We start from the raw sequence: 23,772 nt of genomic DNA on the forward strand, positions 1-23,772 counted from the left end.
TTATCTTTCCCGATTTTCGCTCTTGTCGGAATTTCTTCTTTGGGAAAACACTTGTTGCTGAGTTGCCAATGTTTAGTTTATTGGGATTCAGGACGGAAAAGTAGGTTCCTAGACTTTTAATGTTGATCCGCAGATCAGTTCTGTGTACCAGTTTAGAGTCATTCATGTAGAAACTGGTTCATTTGGGTATTTGCTCTAAAATTACACTTCGTCATGATATTTTATCTGGGATCAGTGGCTCAAAATTCTCGACAAATTATGTCTCTGGTATGAAATTAGGGGCGTTCGATGTTTGCGAATTGATCAAATCCTGTTTATTAGATGCTTTATTTACCAGGGTAAATGGAGGCAAAATTCCATAACCTTTTCATGATCACAGACTATCCATTAAAAGTAACATATAATGTCGGAAATTTCTACTAAGGAACTGGAAATCTTAACGCTTTTAAAACTTTTCACAGGATAAAATTTGCCCCTTCTAATAAATTAAATATTCGACCCATATCCCATCGAACATGTTTAACGATTGGGCGATAAAGTTTGTCCACCTGTATGTTAATTAGATTTGATAAAAAATCCAAATAAATAACAATTCAAGAAGGTGGAAAATAGATTACTTTGTCAAAAACAACCCACATGTTGCAAACTGACAGATAAATTAATTATACCTAAGCATTACTTAAGAAACAGACTGTAAGTAAGAAACTGTTATTGAAGAGGAACAAGTACATGAAAATAAATAAACAATTGCGTGGCACAGTTAACAAACTTGCAACCAAACATACAACTAACAGCTTCAAAATTTTAGCAAAAACCAACCACATAATACTATAAACAACAACAACAGCAGCAATATACTGGCTGCCCATATGTTTAAGATAAAAATCTTATGAAAAAAAAACACATTATGCCACATGTTCTACATACGAGGCATTATGGTTGCATAATCCAGAAAAAAGCCAACTTCTTGTAACCAATAAACATTTTTTACTAAAATTGTCTAACAGGTGTTTGGGATAAAATTTCTTTTCTAAATTTTTTCGTCTGATCATCATAAATATTTCAAGTTCTAGTTTACGCTTGATTACAAAACAAGCTGAGAAAAAAATCCAAAAAAAGAAAGACAAACTTTAAAAGACAACAATAAAAAGAAACCAAATGGTCATCATAAAGTTTAGTGTTGCAACGGTTAATTGAAAATAAATTGAAAATTTGGTTTTGGCCATAAACGTGCTTGCAGCTCTAACATAAACTTAAACACTGGTTTATGAGTTTGAAGGCAAATAATTCGTAAATAAATATTCTTAGAACAAGTTAGGTGACTAAAATCTATTTAGAGTGTCTGCTCGGGCTGGATTTAGTTGGGTATCCAACGTTTGTGTTGTTTGTTTATTCACAATTGTCCAGCCTACAGAACTTGGACTCTGAAAGGAATCGTAAATGCCAATTTATCATTTCTATGGATAATTATTATATTATTTTATTGGTGTCCTCATTTTTAATCTCAGTAAATACGTTTAACCTAATTTTAAAACAATAAAATTATTAATATCGATAAAGTTTCTATAATAGTAAGAGATTATATAGAATTGGCGATATTTAATCAAGAACCAAAGAAATTAGTGTAGAGGTCAACCCTTCAATGGTCGCATTATATAGTAATGAATTATACATATATTTTTATGATCAAAATACCTACAGAGGTTCCATAATTTCTTGTCATGATCATGTCTTCTTAAAATCTCTACACCAATTCCCAATGGAATTTGATGCCATCGAGATGTTATGCTGAACGCTCCGCCAGTTTGATACAAGATTGGTACCAGTATACAGAACAGGACATCGGTAGGACTTTAAGCATTAGACAGGAAAGGAATAGATCTACACCAGTTTCCAACAAAATTTTATTAGCATTGTATTCTCGTAATGTTATGCCTTATAAGTCAGAAGATTGAAACAGAATTGATTACGGAATACAGATCGATCAATTTTATAGAAACAATGCTCGGACTTTTAGGATTAGGCAAACCGAAACTAGTTAACGAAATATAGATGTTTTGGAAGCATTTTAACTTTGCACGTATGTACTTTGCACGAACAGAGAGGAAAAAAGTCGACTTCAAAACTGTCCCTTCAAACTGATGAGTAAAAAATCTATTCTGACAAACGGTATCTGATCAGGAAGTTTTATCTGATGAATTTGAATTCTAAAACTCACTGCCTCGTTTTTAGGAGACATTTTTACTTTTATTTCACGAGAAAACTCCAAGAGTTTCACTCTTCTAAATTCACTTTTACAGGGCATAATCAAGGAACGTTTGATTCCTATATATGGCATCGAAAATCATGAGCAATTGGTTATGAAGGAGGAGGCGTTCCACTTGATACTTGTTGAATACTCAAAAGGCTTTAGAATTTCTACTTTTCACCGATACCCGAGTATTATAAAATACTTGAGAATGTCGGGAATTTCATGTTCATTCCTCTAATGTATCGAACATGATGGACTATTGGACTATAAAGCTGCAGAACACTCAATACTCTAGCATCGAAACTCTCTGAGCTCTTATTATCGATGCCGATTGCGAAGTCACATTTACGCGACTTCGATCATCTTTTACATAAAAAGATCGAACAGGTTTGTCAATTGAATTTATCCGCTATCATAGGATACGACAATATAGGCTCTCAACTTCAACATAACGATTGGTCTATAAAAGAAAGCATTACTACCTGCAGAATACTTCAAACTCTTGGGATCTATTTAGCATCAAAATTCTTTGAGCTCTTATTATCGATGCCGATTGCGAAGTCACATTTACGCGACTTCGATCATCTTTAACATAAAAATATCGAACAGGTTTCCCAATTGAATTCAATCGCTATCATAGGATACAACAGTATAGGCTTTCAACTACATCGTAACAAGCTCGAGAAGTCTTCTCATTATTTTGAGGAATGTTTGAGGATTAAGTGAAAATGGAAATGGAGCTTAGGTGATACACTTATCGAATGCATTTGTTTATGAAAGCATTTGGAGTAAGTCTCTCAACTCCAACTTAACAAGATCCAAACGTATTCTTATTATTTTGAGAAATGGTTGCCAATTGAGTTATATAGCTCAGGTGATGTGCATTAAGTCTCTTTGAGCTTCACAATAAAGCGTATATCACAATGCCGGAAACTTCGTCTGATTAACTTCTTTCTACACCATATTCTTTTCAGAGATATTTACGCAATCGATGACGAAGTCACATTTACGCGACTTCGGTTATTTTTAACGTAAAAAGAACAGGTTTCTTCCCTGCATTAAGACTTTTTAAGATTTCTACCCATCTTCGACTTAATAAGGTCGAAAAGTTTTCTCAATTGTATTTGCTTTCTATCATAGGGTACGTCAGTATATAAACGGGTCGTCATGGAACAAAACAAATTTCTTTTAATGATCTGAGTGCAATTGAGGCAGGTAGAGTTAAGTCTCGCCTCTTTAGCCAATAAGTCCCCTAAACGGTATTTACTTTTAGCCACAGAACAAGAGTTTCCCAGAGTAATCGTTCCGAAACGTAAAGATCTCAAGAGAAATGAAACGATATTTGAGAAATAAATTAATATATCCCAAAAAGCTGTAACACAACAAAACATTAATATTCCCCAGATCAGGGAATCGTACATGTTTAAATATTGCTTATTTACTTACAAAATATCCGAAATGCTTGAGTCCTTATTCCACAAAACAGGAGCGAGGGTCTTTTAGCTCTTGTTTAAGACAGATGTATGGATTAATGAGATAATAATTTTCCAAGACTTTGTTGAAAGTTTCTGTTATATTTCACATCTACGACACCCTTGAGATAAAGTCTAAAAGGATCGCAACTCTAATAAGGTTGATTAACTTCCCCAGTACGGCTGATAACACAATTACCGATCCCATGCTTTTCGCCCTATAATGAATAAATATCTCCTTTTTTGGTAATTGTAATTTGTACACAAATTCAAAAACTCTTTAACTGTAATTATTTCGAAATGCCATGACAAATATTTCAAAATTGATGGCGCTGATAACGAAACCCAAAGCAAAAAAAAAAAAACTTAGTACATAAAACACACATCACAAAACAATTCACATAACACCCACTAGAGCACTTAATGTCACATTGTTTATTCTGCGAATTTTCGTATAGTTTTGGAAAACCCGATCTTAATCTAACTGAAAAAAATGCCAAAAATACTAACATGCCACAAGGGAAAAAAAGGTAGACAAAACGTAACGAAATACAAAACAATTGTTTGTCAATCGTTGTGTGTACGCACTGTTTTGATCATTTATATGCGATTATAATGCAAATATGCCTTAAACGATTGTCAAATGATGCCGAGCAGCAGTAAACATGGAAGAAAAGCCCAACCAAACAATCATTATATTTGTAGCAAAAGATACAAAAACAAAGATAGCTGCTACTCATACAAGAGAGCGTGTGAGTATGGGGATACATACTACACCACTTGCAACAATATGCCTCTAACGGTTTTTCATAAAGTGCAACATTTTCGAAAAAAATAATGTACCATTAGTTGAAAACACCAAATAGGAGGCAGACAGCAACATACTCACACACACATCTAACACTAATATCTATTCAATTTATCATAGTTACTGGCAAATACTTACAACCCAAAGTTTTAGATAAAAAAGAAATGTCTGGCTAAACTATAAATATTTATTCCAACTATTCAACTTGTTAGTAATAGTACAAGCATTTAGAACCAACTGGGATTTTAATTTATTCTTACATGTAGTGACTGTTCTTGCATTATTTAACCAGTTCCCATTAAAAAAATATATACTAGTGGGTATAATATTTTATTTTAAGATTATATAACTGGATTGTCACACTGAACTAAATTTCAGTAAGCCTGTTTTGCATATGTGTGTGTATGTGTTTTTCTTTCTTTGTTTCTTAAAGATTTTCCATTAATATTGTTCTAATTGAACATTGATTAAAATTATTAACTACAACTACTGTTATGGTAGGCCTACCTACATACATACATACATATGTACATATTTACATATTGATGTGAAAGTGCAGAAGTGTGAAAGATTGTTATAATTTTTCATTTTGAAACAAATGTTATACAGAGTCGTAATTAGTCAAAAATATGTACAGTAGCTCTTTCAGCCTCCGACTATGCAAGCAGGTGGAGAACAGATAATGGTAGTTCCGTTTTTGGTACAATGTGACCGACTGTAGACTAGACTATAGACTAGACTAGACTATAGACTAGACTATAGACTAGACTATAGACTAGACTATAGACTAGACTATAGACTAGACTATAGACTAGACTATAGACTAGACTATAGACTAGACTATAGACTAGACTATAGACTAGACTATAGACTAGACTATAGACTAGACTATAGACTAGACTATAGACTAGACTATAGACTAGACTATAGACTAGACTATAGACTAGACTATAGACTAGACTATAGACTAGACTATAGACTAGACTATAGACTAGACTATAGACTAGACTATAGTCTAGACTATAGTCTAGTCTATAGTCTAGTCTATAGTCTAGTCTATAGTCTAGTCTATAGTCTAGTCTATAGTCTATAGACTATAGTCTATAGACTATAGACTAGACTATAGACTGACTATTGTTTAGACTATTGACTAGACTATAGACTAGACTATTGACTAGACTATAGACTAGACTATAGACTAGACTAGACTATAGACTAGACTAGACTAGACTAGACTATAGACTAGACTATAGTCTAGACTATAGACTAGACTATAGACTAGACTATAGACTAGACTATAGACTAGACTATAGACTAGACTATAGACTAGACTATAGACTGACTATTGTTTAGACTATTGACTAGACTATAGACTAGACTATTGACTAGACTATTGACTAGACTATAGACTAGACTATAGACTAGACTATAGACTAGACTAGACTATAGACTAGACTATAGACTAGACTATAGACTAGACTATAGTCTAGACTATAGACTAGACTATTGACTAGTTTATAGACTAGACTATAGACTAGACTATAGACTAGACTATTGACTAGACTATAGACTAGACTATAGACTAGACTATAGACTAGACTATAGACTGTACTATAGACTAGACTATAGACTATACTATAGACTAGACTATAGACTAGACTATACTACAGACTCTAGACTAGATTATGGACTAGACTTTAAACTAGGCTATATATTACACTAAGTACAGTCTACTATATATACTAGACTATAGTCCAGACTATAAACTTAGTAATAGTCAAGACTTTTAATGTTAGTTAGGGTCTCTACATAAATAAATGTATTAATATAACAATTGTTTGTTTGACCCAATTAATTTTTTTTAAATATATTATTTAAGCAAAACTTCCATGTTTTATTAATTGTTAATTAAATTTATTTCATGACAACCGAATTTATCAAGTTTCAGGTGCGATTACATATTATTTAATAGACCAAAACAAAAAATAATTAATTGAAATGGTAAAATAAATGTGTTTAACAGCAAATGAAAAAAATTAATCTAAAGAATATAAATAGAAAAACAACAAATTACCGGTTTCTGTAAGTTGTTGTTCTTGTAAATGTTAAAGAAGTTGTTTTTATTTTGAACTACCCCAACAATTTTATTTATTTATTTTTTTCGAATTTTAATTAACACAAACAATCACAGCAACAACGACAAGTGAATTGTACAAAAAAAAAAATAATAAGAAAACATGTGTGTGATGTTGTTATGATTATTTTTAGTTTTGTTTTGATTATGTTATTCGTGCGATGTTTTTCTTTCGTTTCTTTTTTTTTTTTTGCTTTTTACACAACTGGGAGAGTTTCGGTTTGAATTGGGAGAGTTTTTATTCTTGAGAGCTGTTTACGATGCGATGTTTTCAACGTCTGCGTCTGTGTCTGTTTTTGTTATTTTTATACACAAATTTTTGCTCTACGTGGGGAACCTCTAGAAAATGTGCAGCACCAACTCAATACAGTCATTTACTAACAACCAGCACCTACGGACCCCGGTGTGGAATATATTATTTTCCGTTTTTTTTTCTATTTCTTCAGCTCTATATCTTCTGAACCACAAAGACTTTTTTGTCAGTGACAGTGTGATATTTTGTTTTGTTTCGTGTGACGTTTGAATTATTAAGAACGACGGTGTGAAAATGTTAGAAAAATAATTTTTTTAAAAATTTAAATAAAATTAAAAAATACATATTTAATAGAAATTTAACAAATTCTATAATTAAACTAAATTAACAACAATTATAAAAACAAATACAAACACGATTGTTGTAAATACCGTTAAAAATAAAGAGAAAAAAGCACGATCATTATAATAGTTATTTGTTGTAATTTATTAACAAAAATAACAACCAACTTTGTTTAAATGATATTTTACTACAAACGACAACAACAACAAGAAAATTATTTTAAAAATAAAACAACAATAAATACCTACTTACATATTTAAACAGTCGCGTCGCGATTTATTATATTAAAAAAAATTAAAAATATTTATTAATATTAGTGTTTTTTTCCAGTTAAACAATTTTGTTTTAGTGCTAAAAATTTTGCGTGTTTAATAACACTTCGTTTTACTGTTTTTTAAAATTTTTTGTTACAAAAAATTAATTTTTATTAATAAAATTAAATCAAGTGTTTTTACCCAAAAAATTATCAACTTTAATCGTATCCATTTAAACAAATTAATTATGTGTGAAAATATTGTTTAAAAAAAGTAAGATGCAAAAACAAAAAACTTCAAATTTAAAGAAAATATATGTTGATCATTAAAAAAAATTTATACCAAAAATATTTTACAACAAAGTGAAAATTTTTGTAAAATTTTAAAGCAGCACAAATTTTAGATAATTTTAAATAAATTTTGAGGAGGTAACACAAGTTTTTCATTTCATTTGCAACACAAAAATATCATTCTTATTATTGATTCGATTTTTATACACTCTACTCTATTATATCTGTTTTGTTTAAGCTTTAGATCTAGTATAACCTCTCGTAAAATTAGGTTTTTATATATGATATAAGGACCTTAACCTTGCCTATAATCCTTAAACGAATCAGGCGTTAAGATCTTATAGGTTCTCTTATCTAGTTATACATGTTTAACAGAAATCGTCAAACGTCTTACATCCCGTTCTTTATAAATTAATCTTAAAATGTTCTACTAACACAGGTCCACAACATTTGAAGAAGAAGTCAAAACCCAGGGACTAATTATCTGATAATCTCTCCATCACATCAGGCCTTCTATAGACCGATCCGCATGAAGTTTTTATACCCAACCCAATATACCCTAGGTTTATTTTGATGTTTGTAACGTACAATAATATTGGTCTTTTATCCGCCTTAAAGTATACCAATCGGCTTAGGATAATTTTCTGAGCCGATTTAGCTATGTCCGTCCTTCTTGTAATCAAACTACAGGTCGCAATTTTGAAGATAATTAAATGAAATTTTGCACATGATCTTCTATGGTACCGGAGACGAAGCTTATAGAAAATAGTTTAGATCGACATATTATTTTACCTAGCCCCCATACAACTGAACCTGCCGAATAGGGCTTTTAAGTTCATAATTATGTTTAATATATTCGAATCTCGACAAAAAGCTGCAAAACCAAGTTCTATACTAGCCTTGATGACCCTCATGAATTTTATGCCTCATTGGACTCATTGGATCGCTATACAAAGCCCCCTTCAAAATATGACTTAAATGTCCACAATTTTATTCAACAATAAATAGCTTCAGTATATCTGAGGCAAGGTACAAACAATTCCACTTAAATGCTTTATTATGAAAACGAAATCACATTTTATTTTTATAACTCGTGTAGGGTCGGCATCGCCCAACTATAATTTCTTACTCGTTTGAAATGGTTATGGTTCCAAAAAAAAATGGTTTCTGGAGAATTTCATCGCTATCTTGGTACTTTTGGGCAAATTTAAGACATATTTTGAAGGAAAATTATAGGGGCACAAAGGTCAAATGGGGACCGGATATAGCCATACTTTACAGTACAATTTTGCGGACTTATTACGTTGTATATCTGTATATAGACTAGAGAAAATTCTGGACCATTATTGTTCATTTCTAATTCACCCTCCTAGGTCTTATCCTTTGGGCTCTATTGTGCCAGAGAACAGGCAGACAGGAAATGTTTAAATAGTCCAGGAATTGCACTAGAACCCATAATGTGTATATATACTTTACGTGATCTACGAGCAATATTTTAACGTTGGACACAAGGATCAAATAGGGAATCGACTTTACAGTACAATTTTGGTGACTAATTAAGAGACTAGAGGAAATTTTGGACCATCAATGTTTATTTCTAATTCACCCTTCGAGGTCTTTTTCTGTGGCCCCTATTGTGTCAGAGAACAGACTGGCGGAAATGTCTAAATAGTGCTGGAATTTCACTAGAATCCATAATGGGTAATTTCGTGTTAAGTGACCCAACTTTTAAAATCGATGTCTTCCGACAGGGAGTTTTTGGGAAAAAAATTTTAAAAATTAAAAAATAAAATTTGGAAACAAAGAAGAAATAACTATTTAACTCCTCCTGCAGTTCTTGACCAATGGAGCTGAAAATTTGTGTCTGGTCTACTACCCAATAGTACTATCCTTGGTGTAAAATTCATCATAATCGATTTTTTAAGTTGGGTCACTTGACATGAAATTGCCCATATATACAATATACTTTACGTGGTCTACGAGCAATATTTTAACGTGGAAGTCTTTAGTGTTATGGATCGGTCTTAATTATGAAGTTTTATTCAATAATCTACTGCATAGAGACACATTTTTCACATTCTAGATCGTCACATATAGATATGAGACCTAAAGCATGGAAACTTTGAAAAAAATTCGATATAATGTTTGCGACTCCGAAAATTTTATTAGTATAATCATATGAACGGGACAATTTTAGCCATGCCCACCTTATTTATTGGTTTTACTTTTTGTTTTTACTTGTGTTTGGAGAACTCTCTTTTGATTATTATTTAAAGCAAAAGTTTGCTAAAATTAGTATTTAACTTAACAAATATAACTAAAATATTTGTATTGACCACGCCCACTTTTGAAAAATTTTAAAAATATACTATAATATTATAAATAATCAACTATTATCCTTAAAGTTGTAAATATTTCTATATGTTTAATGGTTTTACTAAATTATTAACAAAATAATAAGTGGGCGAAATGTTAGGTTGTGGGCATGGTTATCATAAAACTTATATTTGATTTGGATATAAATTTTAAAACATTTTAAAAATAATAAAAATACATTACAAAAATTCATACATATATAAAAGTAGGCGGGTCCTTATTATAAATACACCTTGGCTTGATTCAGTTCGCGTGTTTTTAAGTTATTACTTTCTGTTTTACTCACGAATAACTCGTGAACACTTAGCACTTACATACATATAAAGTGGGCGTGCCCATGATATAACCGCCCCTTATTGTGAACATATCGCAAATTTCTCGCAATATATAGAATCTGTTGAACTAGTCCGAATCTATATAAAAAGTAGACGGGTCCTTATTATAAATACGCCTTGGCTTGATTCAGTTCGCGTGTTTTTAAGTTATTACTTTCTGTTTTACTCACGAATAACTCGTGAACACTTAGCACTTACATACATATAAAGTGGGCGTGGCCATGATATAACCGCCCCTTATTGTGAACATATCGCAAATTTCTCGCAATATATAGAATCTGTTGAACTAGTCCGAATCTAATATTCAATTGATGAACTGAGAAATAAACTTTTAATATCTGTATTTATAGCTTTTATTTTTTTTTAATTTCACTAAATTTAAAAAATTATATTTAATGTATTTTAAATTAATTATTATTTACGGGGTTTGAAAGTTGTTTTCAGACATACATGCATATTTGTTGCTAATTATTTAAACAAGTGTTATAATATAAATATCAGTTTTAAGCAAAATTTCTCATTTATATTTTGTTAAAAATTAATTCTATAAATAGTTCAGAAAAAAAAGTAACACAATTAAGGGACTGAATCAGAAACATGAATGGAAAATTTATTTCAAAAATTTCGTATCAAATAAAAGAAAAGAAAAAAAAATATATAAAAACATTATTTATTTGATTAGATATTTCTTACTATATCCATATATTCATATATACGAATTCAACTTCCTAGAAGTGATTAAGTAAGTGGTGAAAAGTAGCGTAAAGTTCTGTCATCTTTATTTGTCAAACATCTGGTTAACACTTATTTGAAGACTAACCAACATTAACATCAAACTAAAATCACCTCTAAAACTACTGTAGTTCCACAAATGAGAATTGTATCTGACCGTTAATCTCTTGTGTTTTTTTCAGTCTCTATTGTCGTTTTTTATTTTTTATTATTGTTCATTTAAAATTTGTATTTGATTAATTTTGTTTATATCGACTTGATTATGCAACAAAATACAAGAATACGTAGCGTTCAACATTTATAATTTTTATTCCTCTAATATTTTATTCTAAACATTTTGATTTTGTTTTTCTGAAAACAAAAATCATAAACTCGCAAAACATGATGTTTATGTTTTTTCATTTGAAGGTTGTTTGATTTTTGGGAAAATCATTATTACAATTTTCTCGTGTTGTGGTTTTAATAGATTCTTTTTTGGGTTTTCAATATTGAAAAAAATCTTTGTCTAAAGGTCAATTTGTTAAACTAATTGCATCCCGATGAGAACTAAAAATAATGTAATTTTTGTATATAAAGTGTTGAAATGAAATGTTTAATGAGATGACGCCCCGTTGTCTCTTTATAAATTAGTTGGATTTTCGTATCTGAATGATCATTATTATTAAACAGAATTTTAAATTTATAATAGAAAATTAGCTGCTAGATGTTTGAGTATATTTAAGATATTTAGACAAATTTGGCAGTGATGGAGTTGCTTTTCTAGTTTTCAAATTATATTTAGTTTTTACGAGTTAATGGACTTGTTCTTTTTCAAAATCTTTTATTGGTTTATTGTGGATTCGTTTTGTTCTAAATTAAAAATCATGACCGCTTTAGTATTTGAAGTTTTCTGTTGTTTATTTACACGCTAATTAAAACAAATTTTCTATAACAATCGCATTTTACATTAATTAATACATCTCGTCAGATGCAGGAGCGTTTGTCAGGGGAAAGGGGTTTTAAATTTATAAATAGGCTAGACTACAGACTATAGACTAGACTATAGACTAGACTATAGACTAGACTATAGACTAGACTATAGACTAGACTATAGACTAGACTATAGACTAGACTATAGACTAGACTATAGACTAGACTATAGACTAGACTATAGACTAGACTATAGACTAGACTATAGACTAGACTATAGACTAGACTATAGACTAGACTATAGACTAGACTATAGACTAGACTATAGACTAGACTATAGACTAGACTATAGACTAGACTATAGACTAGACTATAGACTAGACTATAGACTAGACTATAGACTAGACTATAGACTAGACTATAGACTAGACTATAGACTAGACTATAGACTAGACTATAGACTAGACTATAGACTAGACTATAGACTAGACTATAGACTAGACTATAGACTAGACTATAGACTAGACTATAGACTAGACTAATAGACTAGACTATAGACTAGACTATAGACTATAGACTAGACTATAGACTAGACTATAGACTAGACTATAGACTAGACTATAGACTAGACTATAGACTAGACTAGACTAGACTATAGACTAGACTATACTAGACTATAGACTAGACTATAACTAGACTATAGACTAGACTATAGACTAGACTATAGACTAGACTATAGACTAGACTATAGACTAGACTATAGACTAGACTATAGACTAGACTATAGACTAGACTATAGACTAGACTATAGACTAGACTATAGACTAGACTATAGACTAGACTATAGACTAGACTATAGACTAGACTATAGACTAGACTATAGACTAGACTATAGACTAGACTATAGACTAGACTATAGACTAGACTATAGACTAGACTATAGACTAGACTATAGACTAGACATAGACTAGACTATAGACTAGACTAGACTAGACTATAGACTAGACTATAGACTAGACTATAGACTAGACTATAGACTAGACTATAGACTAGACTATAGACTAGACTATAGACTAGACTATAGACTAGACTATAGACTAGACTATAGACTAGACTATAGACTAGACTATAGACTAGACTATAGACTAGACTATAGACTAGACTATAGACTAGACTATAGACTAGACTATAGACTAGACTATAGACTAGACTATAGACTAGACTATAGACTATACTATAGACTAGACTATAGACTAGACTATAGACTAGACTATAGACTAGACTATAGACTAGACTATAGACTAGACTATAGACTAGACTATAGACTAGACTATAGACTAGACTATAGACTAGACTATAGACTAGACCATAGACTAGACTATAGACTAGACTATAGACTAGACTATAGACTAGACCATAGACTAGACTATAGACTAGACATAGACTAGACTATAGACTAGACTATAGACTAGACTATAGACTAGACTATAGACTAGACTATAGACTAGACTATAGACTAGACTATAGACTAGACTATAGACTAGACTATAGACTAGACTATAGACTAGACTATAGACTAGACTATAGACTAGACTATAGACTAGACTATAGACTAGACTATAGACTAGACTATAGACTAGACTGACTAGACTAGACTAGACTATAGACTAGACTATAGACTGACTATGACTTAGACTGATATAGAACTATAGACTGACTATAGACTGATATAGACTAACTATAGACTAGACTATAGACTAACTAGACTAGACTAGAACTATAGTTTAGACTACTATACTAGACTATAGACTGACTTAGACTAGACATAGACTAGACTATTAGACTTAGAATAAACACGGGACCGATCCGCTTAGACTGATTACTTAGTATATGGTGCCGTCACCGTTTATTTATTCTGAATCATATTTTTTACGAGGGTCCCGCTTCTGTTCTTGAGGACTCTAAAATGATCATAAATCATATATGTTGCGATTTTCACTCTGCCTCAAAAATTGTTTATATTCAAACTAATTGTTGGTTTTGTGATGATTTTTTTAAACATTTTATTTTTAAACATTTGAAAATTTGCCAAAATGGACAAAATCTTTTTGAACGAATCACATTTAAATTTAAACTAAAAATACTAAGTTTTCAGCTAAATTAAAACAAAATAAATTTTATTTATAATAAACCGGCAAATTTAATACATTTAGAAATGAAATCAATAGCAGAGTAATGAACTACATACATACATATATATGTATATAAAAGAAATTTCAGTCTATATAAAGATTACATAAAGATAAAAATCTTAATTTAGTTGAAAATTAAAAAGATTTGCAATTTTATAGTTTATATGTAAATAAGCAAATCTAAATTTATTTGGAAATTTGAGCATTATCTCTTAAATTTTTACTTCTTTTAAAATTTATTGAATTTGTATAAAATTTAAAAAAATTTTTTTCACTTAAGACCTTCATTGATAAAAAATATTAATGGCTGAAATAATCATACTAATTATGCTTATTAACAAATAATATTGATGAGCCTAAAATAAATAAACAAAACAAAAGATAAAACAGTCGTTAGTAATTTTATGCAGAGTTAAAAAAATCATATGAACAAAAAATGTGTTTTTTGAAAGACAAACAAAAGAAAATGTGTTAAATTATGATAAAATATAAAATTTTAAGAAAATTTATTAAAATATTAATGAAAAGTTGAACAAGATCGTTTTACAGATTACCCTACTTAAGTAGACATTTTTTGCAATAAAGGTTAGTTCCAAAATATAGACCATTCTATAGATCCGATTATAGTCTAGACTATAGTATAGCCTAGACTAGAGACTAGACTATAGACTAGAAAATAGACTAGAAAATAGACTAGACTATAGACTAGACTATAGACTAGACTATAGACTAGACTATAGACTAGACTAGACTATAGACTAGACTATAGACTAGACTATAGACTAGACTATAGAATAGACTATAGACTAGACTATAGACTAGACTATAGACTAGACTATAGACTAGACTATAGACTAGACTATAGACTAGACTATAGACTAGACTATAGACTAGACTATAGACTAGACTATAGACTATAGACTACTATAGACTACACTATAGACTAGACTATAGACTAGACTATAGCCTATACTATAGACTAGACTATAGACTAGACTATAGACTAGACTATAGACTAGACTATAGACTAGACTATAGACTAGACTATAGACTAGACTATAGACTAGACTATAGACTAGACTATAGACTAGACTATAGACTAGACTATAGACTAGACTATAGACTAGACTATAGACTAGACTATAGACTAGACTATAGACTAGACTATAGACTAGACTATAGACTAGACTATAGACTAGACTATAGACTAGACTATAGACTAGACTATAGACTAGACTATAGACTAGACTATAGACTAGACTATAGACTAGACTGTAGACTAGACTAGACTATAGACTAGACTATAGACTAGACTGTAGACTAGACTAGACTATAGACTAGACTAGACTATAGACTAGACTATAGACTAGACTATAGACTAGACTAGACTAGACTAGACTAGACTATAGACTAGACTATAGACTAGACTATAGACTAGACTATAGACTAGACTATAGACTAGACTATAGACTAGACTATAGACTAGACTATAGACTAGACTATAGACTAGACTAGACTAGACTATAGACTAGACTATAGACTAGACTAGACTAGACTATAGACTAGACTAGACTAGACTAGACTAGACTATAGACTAGACTATAGACTAGACTATAGACTAGACTATAGACTAGACTATAGACTAGACTATAGACTAGACTATAGACTAGACTATAGACTAGACTATAGACTAGACTATAGACTAGACTATAGACTAGACTATAGACTAGACTATAGACTAGACTATAGACTAGACTATAGACTAGACTATAGACTAGACTATAGACTAGACTATAGACTAGACTATAGACTAGACTATAGACTAGACTATAGACTAGACTATAGACTAGACTATAGACTAGACTATAGACTAGACTATAGACTAGACTATAGACTAGAGACTATAGACTAGACTATAGACTAGACTATAGACTAGACTATAGACTAGACTATAGACTAGACTATAGACTAGACTATAGACTAGACTATAGACTAGACTATAGACTAGACTATAGACTAGACTTTAGACTAGACTTTAGACTAGACTATAGACTAGACTATAGACTAGGCTATAGACTAGGCTATAGACTAGACTATAGACAAGACTATAGACTAGACTATAGACTAGACTATAGACTAGACTATAGACTAGACTATAGACTACTCTATAGACTAGACTATAGACTAGACTATAGACTAGGCTATAGACTAGACTATAGACTAGACTATAGACTAGACTATAGACTAGACTATAGACAGATTATAGTCTAGACTATAAACTAGACTATAGACTAGACTAAAGACTAGACTATAGACAGATTATAGACTAGACTATAAACTAGACTATAGACTAGACTATAGACTAGACTATGGACTATAGTCTGATCTTTATTTGATTTATAGACAGATCTCTTTTCTGATCTTTAGATACGGTAGTAAAGGATTAATTTAATTCATTAGAAATAATATGACACAAAACATAAGTAAATAATAAATGCTTTCAAAAATTCAATAAGTATCTATTTGTCATTAATTTAACACACCCACTATCCCTAAGTAGGGTGTAATCGAATAAACAAAAATTTTCTATATCTTTAGATAATTAAATATGAATACACCCAGTAAATAGTAGAAAAAAAGATCAGTATCAAAGAAATTCATAAATTACTCGTTTTTTTAACAAAAGATCCGAATATTTTACTAAATAACACACTTTTGTTATAAATTTATTTTATAGTTTGAATAAAAACGAAAGAGTTTTATGACCTTTCTGAAAAAATCTCTTTGAAAATTAGTTTTAAAATTTTTCACCTGCTGTTGATATGTCTCTCAGGTCTGGTGGCTGCAGTTTGGTTGGTCATTGTTATTGTTTATTTTTTTATTTTTTTGGGCTTAGAAACAGTTGTCTGACAATTTGATTTAGTTTAAATATATAGTGAGTATTATTTCTTTTTGGGTGTCTTGTTTTTTTTTTTTTTGTTGTTTTCTTTTATCAGAATCTAATCTTTGACATAAATTGTCATAAAAAAACGTTGTAATAAAATTAAGCTGGTTTTTTTACAATGTTTATGTTTTATAGAGTTTCATTTTTTCTTAAATTATTTACAAGAATTTTTTGTAAATTTTGTAACATCATGTTGTTTTTTCTTTTTTGTTTAGAAATTTGATTTGTTTTTCTTTTTGAATTCTGAGAAAACCAAAATGTCAAATTAATAAATAGTTTAGAAAAGTGAGTTTACACTTTTTTTTCGGATGTTTAAGGGAATTTACTTTTTTCGATTAATAAAAAAATATTGCGATTAAAAGCTTTGATATATTTTTATAGAATTTTCTAATAAGCATCTTGTCTGCTAAGAATTTTTATGGAAAACTTTAAAGCTCAATAAAATGTTTATTCATATAAAATTGTGTCTGATATCCGGGAAAGTTTTTTTTATTAGAAAATTACTTCAGCAAAAGCTTTTCTTTAGAAAACATTGTCGGATATCCGAGAAAGCTTTTCTAGAGATAACACTGTGTGATTTCCGAGAAAGCTTTTTTATATAGAAAACTTTAATTGGATATAGAATCTTTGTTGGATATTGGAGAAAGCTTTTTTATAGATAACATTGTAACTATTGTAAGTAAGTTGTTCCATATAAAACTTTGTTCGGATAACCCAGAAAGTTTTTCTATAGAAAACTTCGTACGGATAATCGAGAAAGTTTTCCGACACAGTTTGTTTAAAAAGTTTTCTATAGAAAAACTTTTTCGGATATTCGAAGAAAGTTTTCTGTATAAAAACTGTGTCGGATATCCATCAAAGCTTTTCTATAGAAAACTGTGTCATATATCTGTCAAAGCTTTTCTATAGAAAACCGTGTCGGATATACGTCAAAGCATTTCTATAGGAAACTGTTTTGGGTATCCCTCAAAGCTTTTCTATAGAAGACTGTGTCGGATATACGTCAAAGATTTTCTATAGAAATCCGTGTCTGATATCCTTCAAAGATTTTCTATAGAAAACCGTGTCTGATATCCTTCAAAGTTTTCCTTTTACTGACAAATAGTAAAAGAGTCTGAAGAAGTTAAAATTCTTCTATAGAAAACTGTGTCGGATATCCGTCAAAGCTTTTCTTTGGAAAACTGTGTCTCTCAAAGCTTTTCTATAGAAATGTGTGTCGGATATCAGTCAAAACTTTACTATTGAAAACTGTGTCGGATATTCGTCAAAGCTTTCCTTTAGAAAAGTGTGTCGGTTATTTGTCGGCTTTTCTATAGAAAACTGTGTCGAATATACCTTAAAGCTTTTCTATAGAAAACTGTGTTCGATATCTGTCAAAACTTTTCTATAGAAAACTGTATCCGTCAAAGATTTTCTCTAGGAAACTGTAACGGATATCCATCAAAGCTTTTTTATAGAAAACTGTGACGGATTTCTGAGAAAGTTATGTTACATATCGGTTAAAGCTTTTCTATACAAACATTTTACGGATATCTGTTTAAGCTTTTATAAAGAATAATGCAACGAATAGTTGTAGGTCAAAACCACATTGAATACTTGTCAAAGCATTTCTGTAAAAAACTTTCAAAGCTATTCTTCAGACACTGTTTTGAATAAGCTCTTCTATAGAAAATTGTGCCTCGATTTATATTTAGAAACCGTTATAGGATTCTATCTAGAAATATATTCATTATTTACAGTAATAAAACCGCTTTTGTGTAGTCACAAGTTTTGATCTTTTTTAAAATTTCTCTATTTAAACAATAGAGAACCCTTATCAAATCCGCAACTTTTGCTAGAAAAGTTATAAATAAATTTGAATTTTTTCCCCATTTCATAATTGTTTATCTTATTTACCTTATGATTTATATAACGTTTTTTTTATTTTAATAAATAAAACAAGTTATGTTTATAAATCATGGATGATGCATTAAAATTTTCTCACATGAATATCTTTAGTTTTAGCCCGATAAGAAAGGCCATTCAAATGAATAGCAAAATGTCTTAATAACACGTTCAACAATTTTTATCTTCGATATTTATTTAAGATTTAAAATATTTAATTTGTTTATTCTATAGTAACAGACAAAAAAAATTTTCAAAAATTAAGATTCTGCTAAGTAAAGCACAAAAAAAATATTAAAAACCGCATTAACTCACGCAATTTGCTAAAGTTTGAGGTTGTTTGCACTTGGGTGGCGTAAAAGACAAGTTTATTCTGCTTCTTCTAGATTTTGCAAATAAAAAACAAGAATGAAAAACTTTGGAAATTTAGAAATAAATTGTTTACACAAGTTGCCATACGTTTATGGTTTTTAGACAAAAAAAACAAAAACTAAATATAAGCAAACTTACGTTCAAAATTTATATAATTTTTTTTTTATTTATATTTTCTTGTTTGCAAAATGATAAAATTGCTGTCTTATTTTTTCATTAACTTATTATCGCCTTAGAGAGAAATAAACGTCATTATTTAAGCAAATACAACGGAAAATACTGTATATATTTTTAATTTTATTTTAAATTTCAAAATGATATTTTTTTATATACAAAGTTCAATTTGATTTGTCTGTCATGTGGCTGAAATTATTTGGTTAAGTGTAATTCGCAGTATAAAAATAAAAAAAAAAACTTTGAACAACTTAAAACAAGTTTTAATTATTCTAACAATTTGAAATATTACTTACATTTAGTTACAGTGGAAAGCAAAAGTTGTGTGATGAATTAATTAAGAATTTTGCCATTATTAAAAGCCTTTCAACAGGTACTGATTCAAATCTTTTATATACTCAGCTTAATACCGTCGAAAGCTTTTCCTAGATATCGACTAAAGCTTTATTATAGGAAGCTTTTATTGACAAAAAAGTAAAAAAGTCTGATAGAAGTTAAAGCTTTTCTTTAGAAACCTGTGTCGGATGGATATCTGTCCAAGCTTTTCTATAGAAAAGAGTGTCAAAATTGCCAAAACTTTTCTATAGAAAACTGTGTCTCTCAAAGCTTTTCTATAGAAATGTGTGTCAGATATCCGTCAAAACTTTACTATAGAAAACTGTGTCGGATATACGTTAAAGCTTTTCTATAGAAAAGTGTCGGATATCTGCCAAATAGTTTTCTATAGAAAACTAAAAGTTAAAAGCTTTTCTATGGACAAGGGTGTCAGATATCCGTTAAAGCTTTTCTATAGAAAAGTGTGTAGGTTATTCGTCAAAGATTTTCTATAGAAAAGAGTGTCGGATATCCGTTAAAGCATTTCTATAGAAAACTGTGTTGGATAACCGTCAAAACTTTTCTATAGAAAACTGTGTTGGATATCCGTCAAAGCTTTTCTATAGAGAAGGGTGTTAGATATCCATCAAAGCTTTTCTTTAGAAAACTTTTCTATAGAAAAGCTTTAGCGGATATCCGTGAAAAGTTTTCTATAGAAAAGTGTGTCGGATATTCGTCAAAGCTTTTCTATAGAAAACTGTGTTTGATATCTGTCAAAACTTTTATATAGAAAACTGTGTTGGATATCCGTCAAAACTTTTCTATAGAAAAATGTGTCCGTCAAAGCTTTTCTATAGAGAAATGTATCGGATATTCGACAGGAAACTGAGTAGGAAGTCTATCAAAACTTTTCCGTAGAAAACTACAGAAAAAGCTTTTCAATAGAAAACTATGTCGGATATCCATTAAACAGTAAATTGTGTCGAATATTTCTATACATCGAAGCTTTTCTATAGAAAGCTGTGTTAAACATTCGTCAAAGCTTTTATATTGAAAACTTAAGCAAATATTCATTCAAGCTGTAGAAGGCATAGTAGCAGATGTCTGTCTATAGGAAACATAGGTTTCCTAAAAGAAAAACTTTGTCGGATATTCTACAAAAAGAACTTTTCTGGGCATCTGGCAAGACTTTCCGCTTTCAGTTTCGCATATTAAAGCTTTTCTTTAGAAAACTGTGTCGGATCTTTGCCAAAACTCTATAGAAAACTTTGTCGAATAATTCTGAAAGTTTTTTTTATAGAGAACTGTGTCCGGCAAAGCTTTTCATTTGAAAACTCTTACGGAAATCAATCAAAGCTTTTCTTTCTACAAAAATATTTTAAATTTTATTTTAAAATTTCCCTGTTTTTAATTAGTTAACTAATAATTTTATGTCTATAATTATAATTTAACATTAACTTTTATGACATTAGACTTTAGTTCAAGTAATTACTAAGTTTTTTTTTAAAGGTTCATTAACAAGGTTTCACTTTTATTTGAAATTTTAAATATTTCTGAAGAAAAGCTAAATTTTTCATAGTAAATTTTTTCTATTAAAATAATAATAAAAGTTGATGACTAAAAAAAAAATAAAGACTTGTGTCTGAAAAAATAATAAATATAAAATATTTTTTGATTTTGGCATAGATTTGTGTTTTTTTCTGGTGTCTTTCTACAAAAAGAAAAAGCCAAAATAAGAAATGTGTTTATTCTATCATAAGTTCTTGTCTCTTTTTTGTCCCCAAACGAGGCCATTTATTTTTGGCTACTTATTTTGTGCATTAAAAGCTTTAATAAAACAAATTGTTGTGTTTTTTAAAACAAAAAATAATTTGGTTTTCATAAATTTCGAAAAAAACACACATTTTTAATTAACAAAAAAAATTGTTTAAAAGTTTTTTTTTTCTATAAATAGTTTTTTACTTAATTGGGGTTATTTTAATATATTGCAGCTTATGAACGAAACTAGTGCAGATCATTTTAAATCACCCTAAAATTAAATATGTTAAACAGATCATATTTACTTGTAAATGCTTAACAAACATGTGAAAACGAAAGTAATTTTGTTTTTGGCATTTGGAGGGGAAAATCTTTCTTTAGTCAATTATTTAATAGTTAAATCAAGTACTGACAAAATGAAATGAAAATGTATCAAAACAAAAGACCATAAATAAATATATAAACAACAATGTAAATTGTTACAGATAAACAACATCATTTTAAATGAACAAATATGAACCTCCACCTTAGCGAAAAAAACAAACAAACAATTGAATACTCATGCAAACTAATAAACTCAAAATATCTTTTGAAATTCATCAAAAAAACAAAATACACTTTAGTAAAATTTACTATTTATTTGTGCCACAAAACTCAGTACATTAACATTAAAGCCTTTAATAACGCCCTCAAAATCCCCATTACATAAAATTTAGCCGTCTAAAGAGTCCTAACTATACACACTTACACATGTTTTTATTTTAAATTTTGGGGGAAACTGATCATCAGATGTTTGTGTTCAGATTAATGCCACCACTGGGTAAGTGCATTAAACACAAACTCTCACACAAGCATACCTTCACTGCTCCTCACTCAACATAAACAATTCTCATTGAGCATTTTATTTAGCGAAAATATTCTCTTTAACAGATTTCATTGCCATGAGCGTAGTTCAGTTAATTTCAAGAAAAAATTTTTCACCATTCATTGTTAGTAAAGGGAGCCGCGCACAACACTTTCTTTAAATTACGACTATAATGATTTCATATTGTTTTTGTACAATTACAGAGACAGTTTGCTACAAAAGTAATCTCTTACTATTGTAATAAATCTTGAACTTTTTCCTTATTTAAAAACATTTAATGATCTGATTGGCATAGAATTAACATTTACATATAACGAAGTATTTAATAGATTACTTTTTTTGTCTCCATTTTATCTTTGACAATTTTATACATATTCGCATTTTAAAGAAAATATTTACTTAGAGAAATGTCTCAGAAGTTGTAAATAGTTTTTCTTTGTCGCATATCCGTCAAAAGTTTTCTATGTAACCATAAAGCTTTTCTATGGGAAATTATGTTGGATGTCCAGCAGAGCTTTTCTCTAGGAAATTGTGTTAATTATCCAACAAAACTATACGAAAAAATATTGGTTATCCATGAAAGCTTTTGTATAGAAAACGGTGTTGGACAACGGACAGAGCTTTTCAATAGAATACTGTTTTTCTATATCCAACAAAACTTCCTTATAGAAAGCTGTTTTGGACATCAAAGAAAACTGTGTTAAATATCCAAAAAAGCTTTGTGCTGCAAATCCAACAAAACTTTTCTAAAGTAAACTGTTAAATATTTAAAAAAAAGCTTTATGTTGGACATCCAATAAAACTATTCTAATGAAAACTATGTTAAATATCCTACAAAGCTTTTTTATAGAAAACTATATCGGATATCCGTTAAAGATTTGTGTTGGACATCCAATAAAACTTTTCTAAAGAAAACTGAGTTAAATATCCAAAAAAAGCTTTATGTTGGACATCCAACAAATCTTTTCTATAGAAAAATGTATCCGTTTAAAATTTTGTAAAGAAAATATAAAAATCGAAAATTCGTTAAAGCTTTTTCAAATAAAACTCAATCAGATATCCGTCAAAGCTTTTTTAAAGTAGATCGATTTAAGCTTTTCAATAGAAAACTA

At 29.7% G+C, this 23,772-nt stretch overlaps 1 protein-coding gene across 1 annotated transcript in view; it reads left to right on the top strand.

Moving 5' to 3' along the window:
• The first annotated feature begins 7,706 nt into the window (after positions 1-7,706).
• Positions 7,707-23,772, top strand: part of LOC119605267 — a 34,945-nt gene continuing 18,879 nt past the window's right edge. Inside the window, exon 1 of the mRNA XM_037958262.1 lies at positions 7,707-7,787. The gene's annotated coding sequence lies outside the window, so the exon portion shown is untranslated. The remainder of the gene's footprint in view (positions 7,788-23,772) is intronic.

This window comes from Lucilia sericata, unplaced genomic scaffold, assembly GCF_015586225.1.
Source record: "Lucilia sericata isolate MDLA Ls3-8-SP2 unplaced genomic scaffold, ASM1558622v1 Contig000469F_arrow, whole genome shotgun sequence".
In the NCBI taxonomy this organism is placed as follows: domain Eukaryota; kingdom Metazoa; phylum Arthropoda; class Insecta; order Diptera; family Calliphoridae; genus Lucilia; species Lucilia sericata.